Source organism: Gossypium hirsutum, chromosome D11 (genome assembly GCF_007990345.1).
Source record: "Gossypium hirsutum isolate 1008001.06 chromosome D11, Gossypium_hirsutum_v2.1, whole genome shotgun sequence".
In the NCBI taxonomy this organism is placed as follows: Eukaryota; Viridiplantae; Streptophyta; class Magnoliopsida; order Malvales; family Malvaceae; genus Gossypium; species Gossypium hirsutum.
In genome coordinates this window covers 54386337-54401144 of record NC_053447.1, presented here as the reverse complement: position 1 = coordinate 54401144, position 14808 = coordinate 54386337, and the positions used below count along the sequence as shown (strand labels likewise).

At 31.7% G+C, this 14808-nt stretch overlaps 2 long non-coding RNA genes across 2 annotated transcripts; one reads left to right on the top strand and one right to left on the bottom strand.

Moving 5' to 3' along the window:
- Positions 1-2456: 2456 nt before the first annotated feature.
- On the top strand, positions 2457-2707 carry LOC107963418 (uncharacterized). Its single transcript, XR_001701911.2, has 2 exons — positions 2457-2525; positions 2607-2707. It is a non-coding gene; the product is annotated as an uncharacterized lncRNA (long non-coding RNA).
- An 8849-nt stretch (positions 2708-11556) lies between these two features.
- LOC121223118 (uncharacterized) lies at positions 11557-12234 on the bottom strand. The gene is made up of 3 exons (XR_005920515.1): positions 12175-12234; positions 11831-11881; positions 11557-11703 (listed from the first exon to the last, which is right to left on the bottom strand). It is a non-coding gene; the product is annotated as an uncharacterized lncRNA (long non-coding RNA).
- Positions 12235-14808: the final 2574 nt, after the last annotated feature.

Below are 14808 nucleotides of genomic sequence, written 5' to 3'. Positions count from 1 at the left end.
ATCTTGATGTTATGCACATTGAGAAAAATGTCTGCGAGAACATTGTTTGTACAATTTTAAATGTAGACGGAAAATCAAAAGACAATCTTCAAAGTCGACTTGATTTAGTTCAGATGGGAATTCGACCCGATCTTCATCCGAATCCACTTCCGAATGATAAATATCGGTTGCCACCTTCTATTTTCTCAATGTCGAAGACAGAGAAAGAAGTGTTCTGCATGGTGTTGAAGGATATAAAGGTTCCAGATGCGTATGCATCTAATATATCTCGACGTGTTAGTGTTAAAGATCGAAGACTATATTCGCTAAAATCACATGACTATCACATTTTAATGCAAGATTTACTGCCAGTTGCTCTACGATGTTGTATTTCGAAGAAGGTGACGTCTTGTATAATTGAACTATCCAATATAATGAAAGTCATTTGTGGCAAAGTTTTGGATGTTCAAGAACTTCAGAAGGTACAGGATCGAGCCGCTTTAACTTTATGCAACATGGAGAAAATCTTCCCACCTTCTTTCTTCACTATTATGGTTCACTTGATAATCCATCTCCCGCATGAAGCAATTCTTGGCGGACCCGTTTTCTATCGATGGATGTATCCCGTAGAAAGGTGTTAATTACAATTTTTAAAATTTTCCTCTATTCACTTATATGCCTTTAGTTACAACTTTTGATAATGTTGTATATCGTGTTTAGGTTCCTATCCAAATTAAAGTCTTATTGCCGCAACAAGCGTTATCCAGAAGGATCGATTGCTGAAGGCTACTTGGCAGAGGAATGTATGACCTTCTGTTCAAGATATTTGGAAGATGTTGAAACAAGGTTGAACAGACCAAATAGAAATGCTGGACTCACGGATCATAACTTTGCCGAGACTTATTTGTTCCAAAGTTTTGGAGAACCAATCGGTAAAGTTGAAATTGCAGAATTAGATGATTTATCGTGGGTTCAAGCACATCGATATGTTCTGTTTCACCACGAATCAATCGAACCTTTACGCAAGTAAGTTCTAGAAATTTGATAAATATTCATCATTTAAAAATTGTTTATAGTCTAACAAAGTGAACATATTTTTAACATAGTGAGTACAAACAAATATTGAGATCTCGTTCGCGCTCCCGAAGAACACAACATCGAGATATCAATAAGTTATTTACAGAATCTTTTCATGAATGGTTAAGCCAAACGGTATGTAATTGGAGCTTTCACCGACAAATAATAATATTTACTCAAAACATTTTTAATTACTCAGTTTACTTTCCATTCAATAGGTTTGGAGTGGGAAGAACGTCACCGACGAAGTTAAATGGCTTTCCCAAGGTCCAAATCAGGTGGTTAAAAGATATAGTGCGTTCCTCATAAACGGATTCAGATTTCATACAAAATATCGCGAGAGATTGAGGAGAACGCAAAATTGTGGAATAGTGGTTAATTCCTCAATTACAAGTTATGCTAGTGCTAGGGACAATAATCCTGTAGAGGGAAATGTGGAATATTTTGGACTTCTTACTGACATAATTGAGTTGGATTACTACGGCAAATGGAAAGTTGTCTTATTTCGAGGTGATTGGGCCGATGTTAATACTGCACGTGGAATCAAGCAAGATCAATTTGGTTTCACAATGGTAAACTTTGCTCGATTGATTCACACAGGACAACAATTGATTGATGAGCTGTATGTATTTTCTTCTCAAGTCAAACAAGTTTTTTACTCAAAAGACCCAACTGATGAGGGTTGGTACGTTGTACTCCGTAACATCCCTAGAGACTTGTTTGACATGGGAAGTGAAAGTAGAGATGACATTGACGACAGAACACAAACTTTGCCATTTCCAGAACAGAACTTAAACGAAAACATCCCTAGTACTAGTACACAATTTCAATGGGTCCGCCAGGATACGAATGAAGAGATTTACGAATTATAATGTAGTAAGCTTTTACGATTATCTAATTACATCTACGAATGATGACATTTCAACTATTTTATATGTGATATTATTGTTGTAATTGTATACTAAGTTTTCAACTAATTTATTTGTATTGCAGATAAAATGCCTAGAAGAAAAGTGCGATCGCACCGCATTGTTCAAGGTACTCCAAACTCGGCGGAAACAAATAGCACTGAACAACAGACTGCTATTGGATCTTCGAATGTTCCGGTTACACCTGAGGAACCTATAGAAGTTCAAAGTAATTTAACATTTAATTTACATGTGTGTTGACTTCTTGTTTGTTTTTTTTTTAACTTTCGTATATGACAATACTTTTATTTTTCAGATGAAACTGGTCAGACGCGGAGAGGTCGCGGACGTACGGTACTGAGCAATTTATACGACCTAGATCCAGTCGAGCGTGTCCAAGTATCCAGTAATAGCTTCGGTCAGCCTGTTGGATCAGAAGCTCGCCTTTTAGCAGGATACATGGGCATTCTAGCACGGAATGCAAATATGTTGCCAATTAACTTTGAGTCATGGCATAAAGTGCCCGAGAGTAACAAGAACCAAGCTCTCGATAACATTAAGGTAACAAAACGTGTATGTCATTTATAATACTTGGGTTTAAGTTTCGTTTACATTTACTTTCTTAAGTTGTGTTTTTTGTAGGCGAGATTTGCTCTAGAGGTCTCCGATGCTTATGTAAAGAAGGCATTGGGAAAAAGATGGAGAGACCATAAGAGAACTTTAAAGAAAGACTATTTTAAGACGAAAACAACACTCGTGGAGAGATTACAAAATGTCCCGCCGGGAATGCTGAGGTACCAGTGGGAAGAGGTCATTAGATTTTGGACTTCGAAGAAAGGAGAGGTATGTGTAACTTATAAAATTTTGTAATTACTTTGGTGTATAGTATTTCCTAATTAACGTACTAATAATTTCATAATGTAGGATTGTGAAGAAGTTGGAAAAAAAGTAGGCAACAACAAAAATTCACTCACACAGCTGGGTCGAAAAGTTTTGCGTGTGTAGCTCATGCAGAGGTATTTTCAATTTTTTAATATTGGCAAATATTTATTACTTACTTACATTAATATTTTTACTATTGTATTGTAGGAACTGTCGTCCGGTCAAAAAGTTGGACGCCTTCAACTTTTTGGCATTACACATAGGAAGAAAGATGGAAACCCTATGACTCCTGAAGCTGCAGAAATTATGGTACGTTTGCTTAATTAATACAATTTAAATTGTTTTAATAATTTATAGTGTTTATTTTCTAATGATTTATTTCATTTATTGTAATGCAAATATTGTTAAGTTATGTTGCATTGGGTTTTTTTAATATATATTGCGTTCCTAACTATAGGATTTATTTTTTAGGAAAAATTAAAGGATAAAAAGGCGAAGTACGAAGCGATTGCTTCCAGTGATAGTTCTGTTCATATTGACGACATTGATAACCGGATTATCACTGAAGTTTTGGGTCCTGAAAGGTATGGTCGGGTTCGATTTCAAGGATCTTTTGTTAACCCATCCCAATATTTTGGATCTAGCTCGCAACAATATATGCCTTCGGGGAGTCGAGCCGAAGCTAAAGTTCAGAGGTTAAGAGACCAGATGGCTCAGATGCAAGCGACAACAATTGAGCAAATTACACAACTTAAAGCGGAGGCAACATCGAGAGAAGCTGATGTTCAAAAAAGATATGAAGAACTCCAGCTACAACTGAAAGCAGATGCAGCAGCGAGAGAAGCTGAGGTTCAATGAAAGTATGAAGAACTCCAGCAGCAGCTTAAAGCAGATGCGGCAGCAAGAGAAGCAGAGGTGGCAGCAAGAGAAGCAGAGGCGGCAGCTAGAGAAGTACAAGCTGCAGCGAGAGAAGCAGAGGCTAAAGCGAGGAAAGCAGAGGCTGCAGCGAGGGAAGCAGAGCAGCGTCAAAAGTTTGATGAACTCCAGCAGCAGCTTCAGAGCATGATGAAGATGTTTCAGCAGTTGCAACAGCCGCCATCTTAGACTATCGTGTAAATATACTTCGATTTTGACTTTTAATTATCATTTTAACTTTTAACATTTTTGTAAGAATAATACGAATTTTATTTATTTATTGATATTTATTATTTGTTTAATATATAGATTTATTACTTTTGGCTGGTTTAGATATGATTTCTTCTGATTTGTTTTTACAGGAGGGCTGAAAATATAAAAAAATTTATTTTACAAATCTGCCAAATTTAGTGGCGTTTTTTTTTAAAAAACGCCACTAAAGGTGTTGGCCTTTAGTGGCGTTTTTGGTCAAAGCGCCGCTAAAGATAAGGGTTTTTAGCGGCGTTTGTGGAAAAAGCGCCACTAAAGATTATGGTCTTTAGCGGCGTTTTTGGGGAAAGCGCCGCTAAAGATTAGGTTCTTTAGTGGCGTTTTGTGGTCGAAGCGCCGTTATAGATCAGGGTCTATTGCGGCGTTTTAGGGGAAAACGCTGCTAAAGATTAAGTTCTTTAGTGGTGTTTGTGGTCAAAGCGCCGCTATAGATCAGGGTCTATTGTGGCATTTGAGAAAAAAACGCCGCTAAAGACCCTGATCTATAGTGGCGCTTCTAGCACAAACGCTGCTAAAGATCAGGGTCTTTAGCGGCGCTTCCACTAAAGCGCCGCTAAAGGTCTTAGTCTTCAGCGGCGTTTGTGCTAGAAGCGCCGCTATAGACCAACACCTTTAGCGGCGTTTATTTCTAAAAACGCCGCTAAAGTTAGCGGCGCATTCATTAGCGACGTCTGTTGCGGCGCTTTGAAAAGCGTCGCTAAAGGCCTAAAAAAGCGCCGCTAAAAGCCTGTTTTGGTGTAGTGCAACTACATCAAGAAAAATATTATTATGAAACCAGCTAGCATTTTTCTTTTTCTTCTCAAAGGTAAGAAAAGTTTTATTTATGGAAATATATTTGGGATAGGGTAAGAAAAGGGATAGGGATTGATAGTTGTGTAATAAAAGTATAGTAAAATATTAAAAAATAAATATGTAAAAAAGAAAAATAGACGAATGAAATTTTTTTAAAGCTGTTTGATATACATAACAATTTAAAAAAAAAAGGAAGAAAAGATACGAAATGATTTAATTAAATCACACTATATACACAAAAATGAAATGGTACAAAAGATCATGTTCATTCTAAGGAATTAACATGAAGAAAAATAAAACACAATGATATTCTAAGCAGTGAAAAACATATATTTATTTATAATAAATCAAAGATAAAATATAATATTTTAAATATGAATATTTGACGTAGGTAGTAAAAAAAACAAATATGTAGATAAATGATTTTGCATAATTATTATTTTTATATAAAGCACAATTCATATATTGATTCAAAAGTACTAAAGTGTTACTATTGGAGTATTCAATATTATTATTAGAGTAATTGAAAATTTAATATAATTGTATCCCATTAATTTGGTATTTGTATCCATGGAATTAATATAATTGTACTAAGTTAATATAATTTTGAATATAAACTGATTAATTTAATCGTGTAAAATTAAATACAGTAAAAAGATTTTTTTTTGTAAAAACCTCTTATTTATTGTAGTTATTTTTAATATAAATTATAGAATGCAATTCAATAGAAATTGTAAAATAATATAACTTTTACCAAATTAAAAAATATTAAATTGTATGATACATGTTGAATTTTTAAAATTATATACATGTCATAGTACTAGGCTACCCAGTCTAGATATAAGTTTTTTAAAGGTTTCAGTTAAATATATATAAAATAAGAAGAGATTTTATTATTTTCCATTAAGATTGTTATATTAATACAAATAGTCAAAGCAAGAAATACTAAATGAATAAATCCATGGATTAAAGAGTATTATTTAATTATGTCAAATACATGATACAAAATTTTGATCAATATGTCAAAAATTTTGTCCATCTTACATTGTAACGGCTCCATTTTTAGTGGTATCGAAAAATGCAGTTTCTGAATCTTATTTTCGTAAACCGAATCTGTAAATATTCTTTTTTAATATTTAAAAAGCTAATATAAAAGTATCTTAAATACTTATTTAGTATTTTTGTCAAATTATTAGTTAAATAAGGCTTAGGGACTAAATTGTAAAATTCAATCGCTATAAGTTTTTAATTGACAAGAGATTTGGGGATTGAAATAACAATTAACTAAAGGGCCAATATGGTTAATAAATCATTATATTGTGAAAATTAATGGAAGATGATGTCAATCTCCATTAGTTTTAGTTAATACAACCATTGTCATCTTCTTCAAACCACCGTCCAAGTAAGAAGAAAAAAAAACCTTCCAAGCATTTGATACATTTGACCATTAATTTGGAGGTAAATTCAAGCTCTTTTCTATTTTTTTTTTATAAATTTGAGGCCATGAGAACTTGATTTAGCTAGCCCATATGCCGATTTGTGAAACTGTTAAAGTTTTAGAAAATTACTATTGTTGATTTCTTGAAGAATTAGACTTTAAATTGATGGATTTTAAGCTTAGTTTATGATAAAGACTAGATTGTAAAGTTAATTTAGCTTGTTTGTTAACTTTGTTACATTAGGGACCAAATTTAATTAATGTGAAACTTGTCATGAAATGAGGTTAGAGATAGAAAGTATAACGTCCCTAATGAGTATATATGAAATCGGATTTTAATCTGAAGCTTGAAATTGAAAGTTATGACTATTTCGAGTTTAGGGACTAAATTGAATAAAGTGTAAAATTTTAGTGATTTCAAAAAATTAAATTCATATAGGTTCATTCGTATCATGTCATAATATAAGAATGTTTAGTATTGATTGATTATATAAAATAATTGTATAGATCAAGAATTAGATTAAAGTAGAGTTAATCGAGGAAAAGTTAAAATTATTGATCAGCCCCTGAAGAATCAACTTTTTTGGTGTTTCAAATGGGTAAGTTCGTATAAAACTTACTACCCCTCTTTGTATTATATGTGTATTCTTTTGTTTAATTTAATAAATGAATTTTTCTATATAGATGAACTATTATGAAATTTGACATATTTGGCTAGATTGGGACTGAATGAAATATTATATGGTAACTGATTATTATGTAATAAAAGAGGGTACAAAATATATAAATAAGAATGATTTCAGGATATGGAAACCTGTAATGTGACCGCTTCTTCAGGGTGTATTATGTAAATGAAAATGATCACAGGGATGATATTGAAAATTTTGGAAATTGATACTCGTGTGAACTAAGTAAAATGTTATGATACGGTTAACATGTGTAAACTCAAAATTATATAGGGTTTTTCTATATATTTTTACCACCTTTTTTACTTAATAAATGTGTTTATCTTGAGTAATTATTATTGAAATAAATGGATTTTACTTAATTAGTAATTTTAGACATGAATTTAGAAAATATGTGAAATTATGCTTAATTATATTATTTTCATGCATATTTTATATTAATTCATGTTAATTTATTAATGTATATATTTTTCACTATGTAGGAGGTCCATTGGAGACATGATTCAAATAAATAAAGCATGGGCAAGTACAAATAATTTATGTGTACAACAAGACCATGCAATTTGAGGCATGAGGTAGACTACTTGACCCAATAAAGAAGGTGATAAAAGATGGACATGTCTACTACGTTTTAGACTGAAGAACTGTCTAACTAGGGGAACTAAGGGCCCAAATTCGACACTTAAAGCTAGTTGCCCAAAATATGTTTTGGGATAATTAATTTGAAGGTCCTTATAGTTGGAAATTAATCAGAATTCAGCCCAACAGCTTCTCTGTTGAAACCGTCCACTCTATAGCTATTTTTAACTTGAAATTGAAATTCAAATGGAGAAGACTGGTTATCCCTTGTTCCTTGAAGCATGGCTGGCCACATAAGAGAGTGAAGGAAGGAAATTTAAACCTATTTTTAGTAAACTCAAACCCTTACCTTCACCTATAAATACCTTACCATCTTTCACTTCTCATTCATCTCTCATCACTCAACATTCCTCTCTCACTCACTTTAGTTTTCTCTCAACTCTTTTTCCCCTTTTTCCCTTGCATAGCCGTCCATCCCTTCCCCAATATTTAGCCTCAAAAGCTTTGTCAAAAGCAATCTTTAGCTGGCTACCTTCTAAACACTTAGCAAAATAAGCTTCAATCAGAACGGAGGAGCGCTCTAGTCAGAATAGATCTGAAAGACTGCTGAACTGAGCAGAGTTGAGCACATCAGTCAAAATAGATCCAAAAGGCTGCTGAACTGAACAGATTTGAACACATCAGTCAAAATAGATCTGAAAGGCTGCCGAACTAAGTTTACTCTTTCCTCTTGTCATTTATTTTAAACATGTTTTCTTTGAGTTTTATGTTTTTGACATCAACTATGAAGTTTTAATTCCAATTTGCTAGGATGATTATATTAATTTAATAAGATTTATTTAATTCATGTTAACATGTTTTGTGCCTCAGTTGATTATGTTTTTAATTAATATCATGATGCATTTCATTAATACATGGTTGGGTGCACTTAGATCAGCTGAGCGATCCTAACCAGACGACAACTAGTAGATGCATAATTGAAAAGTGCAATGCTTAATTTAGGTTCATAATATCTTTAGTTAGCTCTATTATCTTTTCCTTGTGGATTGTCACTTTGCGAAACTTACCTAGTTAGATCATCTTAAAGCTCACACTATCATCGAAATCGGTAGTTATACGATTATTTTGAGTTTAAATTTGTGGCATGTATATAAGGGTCATAGTGTGCACTTTGGCATTTTGAAACCTTTACTACTTCACAAATGTCATATAATCATCTTGTGTAATATGATCCTTAGTGACTTGGTAAATGTATGGTATTAGTCATGTTTCATGCTAAATTAAATGATAATATATTCTTATATGTTTGGCATGTGGAATGATATAAAATGAGGTAGAAAAGATAGCTAAATTAATGAAGGGTTGAAATTGAAATATTTGAATGTGATTCTTGGAAGTATGCTTGAAATATATAGTTGGAACTTGATTGTTGTGGTTCATGCTAAAGGCCTATAAGTCATTGATAACTCCAATATAGACTTTTTTTAGGAATTTCTAATCTTTAATTCATGCAAATCCCAAATGTTTTTCATCAGATTTTGTAATTTTGTTACAGAATATCTAACTTGGATAAATTTTAGGACACATCTTTATTTTTAACTATTTTGATGCTAAACTTACACAATTTAGCCAATTTTAAACCATTTGGAGCAATGAAAGAAAAATCAATCTCGAAGTCACTCTAGAAAGCTCAAATTGTTGTAGCATGATCCATACAGAAAATGGTTGATTAAAAAACAACCATAGACACCCCCAAAAATAATATTGTTGGACCCTAAACATTCATTTGACCTAATTCTTAACTAGGTTAATGGAACTTAACAGCCTGATGAAAAGGAAGAGGCCCAAAGCACCTATTGAAGGAGGAATGAGCCACAAGACCAAGAAAGGCCCAAACCTAGTTACATTTGAAATTACACTAGATCGATTAGTTAGATCAAGAACCAATTTGCATATTGATCTAAACGAGAGAAAGAATCAATTGAATCACAAACTGGTAAGAATTGCAACTCGCGAATCAAGGAACAACTGAAGTGATAAAAAACTGATTGAGTTGATATTTAAAATATTCAGGCCAAATATCCAAACATAAAAAAACACTCTTTTTTTTGGCCCAAATCATTTAAAAGCTAGCCCAAACTCTTTAAAATTTATAAAATCAACCCAAAAATCTATGTAACCTCTCAAACTCGGCCTAGACGTTATGGATGGATTGAGAAGGCTACATTAGCCACCGAAATGGCTAAGCTAACTTATGTTACTTTTTAAGACTTTAAATAAACTCATTTTAGAGAAAATCGTAGTTGTACTTTGAGTTAGCTTAAAAGCATTCATTCATTAGGTCGTATATGCTTAGAATTCATTTTACTGTTGACAATGTTGTTTTAGAAAAGCCGTTTACTTGTTGCTCTTCTTAAAAAAAAACTAGATGTTAAACTAATGCAATGAAAAAAAACCATTTTTCAAGTCATTTTGGAAACTTAGTTGCCTTATCGATTTGTTTTTCAAAAACAGTTCCTTTGCAATGTAATGAAAACTAGGGAATAGTATCAAATTTTACTTAAGCCCGATATAATGCATTATCCGATTATTATGCTTGAGTAATTCATGCATGCAAAAATCCCAAAAGAAAAGTTACTAAGCCACAGACCAGAAATAGTTAAAAATTACAAGCCAAAACCAAATAGACTTAATAACACTTAATTGTAAAATAATAATCTGAGGTCCAAGGTGATTCTATGAATGCCAAGTTCGGTCATAATTTTGAGGTTTACCTGAAAAGTTAAACCCTATTGGTGGTGAGCTTACGAAAAACTCAGTGTGAGTCGAATAATTATTTAAATGGGCAAAAACATCAAATACAGTGAAAATATTAGGTTAACAGAAGAAAACAAAACCATCATAGGAATTTCATGTCATTACATAACCATTATCAAATTGATGTCAAACGGTGTATGAGCATAGGTTATCATTCATTCGAGTAACAATCATTAATTTTGATACCATTCAATACAACAAAATACAATGTGTAGCATAAATCAATAACATTCGAATATGTCGTGCACATGATGCAATGCAAAAAGGTTCCTACCCATACCATCCGCTACATACCGCGAGTTCCCTAGAACCCGTCTGCCAAACTCCAAAACATTATGAACATAGCTCGATGTGGTAAAACCACTGAATAATCAGTAATGCAGAAAATCTGTCGGATATCAAATAGTGCGATACAATTGCCAATAACATATATTATGCGATAAAATCGCCAATCCCCTTGGTACTCCAGGTGCAATGCACTGACTACAAATAATGCGGACTTAATATGCTGTCGGTACTCCACGAAACTCCTCCGTTTACCACAAAATCTCAACCCAATGCATATGCAATATGTCAAACAATCTCATACATAATCATATCTTAATACTTTTCACGTTCATTTGACATGCTCAGCATGTCCTCAATAATCACATACTTTCAGTAAATGGAAACAGTGTTCCAATCTTTCAAATTACCATTTTGTTGGTATCAATCAATATCGTTCAATTTCACATACTTTACGAATTTTCATTGTGCATAAATAGCACCCTTTTCAATACACAATATAACAAATATCTCATGCGTTTAAATCATACATAAGCTTAATATCTCAACACATTATATCATTCAGTCAAACATTCTCATATCTCATAACTCAAATATACAATTACAAACTCTATCAAACATCCATACTATCAAACTAGAAATTTTGCCAACATGTCAATCTTTTAAGGCTCGAAACATACCTGGTTCGGCCACTCAAAAAATCAATAATTTGGCTATTAAGACAATCCAATCAACAAGCTAATTTATCATATATAACAGGATATTTAACATTTTCAAACAATTTTATGAGTCTAGGACCCACACCTTATTTTTCGGTTCCTTGCAGCACACTAGCGAATCTTCCAATTTTCCTTAATAATTCCTTAAATGAATCTAAACCAAAATTTAGTATAAATTCAATCAATTTAACATTAAAAAAGCCCCCAAACACCCACTTATGAGTTCAAACCAATCGTTGAAATGATAACTATCTTATGAATCCAAACTAGTTAGATTCCTTACACTGTATTGATGCAAACCGTACGTACAATCGTTCTTCGCCTTTACGGATGGTTTGGGGCATTCGGGTCAGCACCTAATTCAATAATATACTAGAAAATCAGTAGCTAATTAACGACTAAATTCATTCATTTAATCAAATCATAACCTTTACCCAACAATTATGTCGAAATAACAAACTAGTTACCCTTAATTGCACTTACGCTTCACGATTTGTGGGATCCGAATGGCTAATCAATCAAGAACGTTTTTACCTAATTAAAATGGGTTTAAAAGATGATTAGGAGGGTTCAAGAACTCAAATTAATGATGAAAAAATATAGGCAAGAATCAAGAAACAAAACAACCCCCTTTCTTGCACATAGGCGCACGCACCACCACCCATGGTGACCAAAATTGGGGCTAAATTTTAAAACGGTTTGAGATCTCATTAAATTCTGGAAAAATTCCTCTGAAATCATTTAAAATCCCCAAAATTCCAGATCTAGAAATTTAGGTTTTGAATGGATAAGATTAATTAAGAAATTGAAGAGAGAAGAGACCTTACCCAAGCTAGTTGAGAGAAATGACAATGGGACTTTCTTGGCAATGTTCGAGATCGATCTTGGAGTTCAAGATTTTAGATTTGGTGCTGATTTTAATGAGAAAAAATGACAGCAATATGGTGGAGAATATGTTAACAAATCTTGTGGAAAAAAGAAAAAGAAGAAAGAGATGGTAAAACTAGGTGTAGGCGACAACAACAATGGGAGAAAGAAAGAAAATTGAAGAGAAAAAATGAGAGGAAGAGAATGAACGGATTGGGTAGGTAAAATTTGAATTAAAGGCTGAAAAATACAATAAAAAGTTATATTTATTCTTAGGGTTCAAGGGTATGGATGGCACACACATGAAAAAACAAGAGATTTTGCAAAATTTAATTATTTCACAAGGGAAGGAATTCAAACTTGAAATCTCATTTAATTTCCATGCTTTCTCATATTTCTTCTAACCATTAGGCTTTTTCCTCATTCTTGAAATGATTTTACTATATTTATTTTAAAAATAAGGCATGTCGCATACTAGGGTTGGCAAAATTTGCAAAATAATTAAAATGGAGAGAGAGAAAGGATTTGAACTTGGGTTTCAAGGAACATTTCACTAACACCTAACCAACAAACCAATACCTCATTTATTTTCTAAAAATGTATAGATAAATTTCAAAAATTAAGGCATGACCACACTCTCTCGATTCACAAACTCGATTCTAATAACCCCTAAGTTTTGGGATGTTACAATATAAAATAATAAAATAAATGAAAAAAAAGTAAGAAAATAAAATAAAGGCAGAGGGTCGAGTAATATCTCTTTCTTTGCCAAAGGCAAAGTCGCTTCTGCTTCTGCCTTTGCCTCTACCCTGCTTTGCTTGTTATTTTGTTTTTATTCTCTCAACTAAATTAAAAGATAATTTAGACGAGTGTAAGAAAGAGAGAGATGGAAAAGTGATTTGCGTATGGCCCAAAAAGATATGGAGACAAATTTTTAAATTGAAAATAGATTTGGTTTACATTGGGATATAGGAGGGAGAGGGAGAGAGACATCAATAAGATTTTCTTTTTTTGGAAATATAATATATACATTACACAAAGGAGAAGTATTGGTAACTTGAGAAAGATTATATATAAAATTAGGGTTAGTATTTGGTATATTGGTAGTATATTTTTTTATTTTATAAGTATCTTTAAAAAAATATTATGTATCTTTATTTTTTAATATTATATTATAGAAACTTGTCAACTTTTTAACTCTATTTTTAGAGTCAAAAAACTTTACTGGCAATGTACCAAATGTTTTCTTATAAAATTATAAGATAATTATTTGGTACATTGGTTGTAAAAAATTTTAACTCCACAAGATGAGATTTTTCCATGTGTCCTTAAATTGTAATTAAAAAAAAAGTGACAAAATCTTAACCCTACTTATGGAGATAAAGATTTCCACTACTTGTTTACCAAATAATTGCCCTTAAATTATATTTTATTCAATTTAAATTATATGAAAAAAAATCAAATACAAGATTTTCTTACTTTGAATTGAATATCCATCCACTTAAAAATAATATTTTATTATATATGGTTGAATCGATTTTAAACTAGTTATATTTGTTGAATTGGGAATCATTGGTTGATCAATGGTCCGGTTCTAAAAAATTGTCAAGTAACAATTATTTTTAGCCATGATATCTTTATGGGGAAGGAATAGGAATCCACTTATACTAATGTAAAACTTAATTAGTTTTATATATTTTTATAACTTTTTTATGATTAATATTTTAATGATCCAAGTATTGAATTTATCAATATAATTGTACTTTTTTATAGATTTTCAAACCTATTCAATATCTCTAATAAATTGATAAAAAAACTTAAAAAAAATAAATTTATGCCAAACTTGACATGCATGATCTACATTAATAGATTATTAAATATTGTTAAAATATTAAAATATTACATATATTTTTTTCATGCTTGAAGCCATTGCATCTTCAATGTTTGTTTTACAATCCATAAAGACTAATCCTTTTGATATTCATGCTTGCTCCTTTCTAGAATGTTGTCTCTAGGGTTCGAACTTTAATTCTTTCACTGGAAATTCACTGGAAATGCAATCACTACTGTACATAATATTTATATTAATATATATTAAAATGATCAAATCGTCAAACAGATAAATTTTAAATTAAAATTGAATTAGTATAATAAATTATAGAAAGGCATGACTTAAACACCAAAATTACATGAATATAACATAAATAAATTCTGCATGAAAAGAATTACTAAGTAAAGCATAACAAAGTTCATAATAATTTAGTCGCATTAAAACATAATGTGAAATACAATACAAACATCTTTAAATCGAGTCATTATAATAGAGTGTCCAAAAGAAAATTTATTCTTAATAAATTATTATGAAAAAATATAATCCAACACAAAAATACATCAACATGTCACTTTTACAAACACGCAAAAATACCTGTAAAATGATTATTAACATGTAAATGCATATAGAAATTTATAATACTATAAGTACCAAAACATAATACCAACATGAACACCACCAACACACAAATGTACAAAATCGACAAAAATAATTGATTAACATGTAAAACTTATATAAACGATCATCTTTGAAATATAAAAAA